The sequence below is a fragment of the Trichechus manatus genome, unplaced genomic scaffold (assembly GCF_000243295.1).
Source record: "Trichechus manatus latirostris isolate Lorelei unplaced genomic scaffold, TriManLat1.0 scaffold00200, whole genome shotgun sequence".
In the NCBI taxonomy this organism is placed as follows: Eukaryota; Metazoa; Chordata; class Mammalia; order Sirenia; family Trichechidae; genus Trichechus; species Trichechus manatus.
In genome coordinates, this window is record NW_004444136.1 from 1,964,691 (window position 1) to 1,965,594 (window position 904).

Genomic DNA, 904 nt, shown 5'->3' on the forward strand with positions numbered 1-904 from the left:
GTGTGTGCGTGTAAGCATGCACACTTGCATGTGCATGTACAGGCATAAGTTCTGGAGTGTGAGTAATAGAGGTCAGTTAGGACATGGTTAATTTTAAGTGCTAATGGCCCATCCAAGTACAAATGTCAAGTTGGAAGTGGTTTACAACTGAGAACTCAGAAGACCAAGTCTGAATTGGAAACATAAACTAGGAGGTTAACAGCACCTGGATGGTACCATGTTTAAAACCATGATAGTGAACTGGGGAGCTGGGGTAAAGATGAGAGAAGAGGTGAGGCCTGGTCCTGGGGCACCCCAACTGTTAGAGGTTAGATAAAGAGCACACCTGTGAGAGAAAGACAAAATGGGGGAGGAGGGAATTTCTTAGGCGTTTTCCTAACAAATACATTTCTTAGGAGTTGTTTGGAGTCTGCAAAACTAAGAAGAGATTGTTTTGAGAAGGAATGGAGAACAGTGCTAAAATGCTAAGGAGGGGTGGAGAGAGCTCAGGACAAAACAATTTCTATTCATTTTGTGACACGGAGGCGGTGGTGTCTCTGACAAGAGTAGTCTTGATGTGTGACTGGGCAGAGGCCAGATGGGCACGGGTCAGTATTGGACATCAGATGAGCTGCCCAAGATGAGCCTCGGACAACTCTGCTCACAAGTGTGCTTAAAAGACAGTGACGATGGTCATAGCTGGGTAAAAGGAAACCCAAAGAAAGAAGAAGATGGGAGAGAGAGAGCAAGTTTATAGGCCAAGGGGGATAATCAAGTAGAGAGGCTGGTAACACAAGAAAAAACAAGGATAATCAAAGGAGAGGAGAGAGGGCTGGATCTCAAGCGGATATGAAGAAGCCAGCCCTTGAAGAGGACAGCTTTGTGTTCTCTGTTGTACCAGGTGGGAAACACCAGGTGGATATCA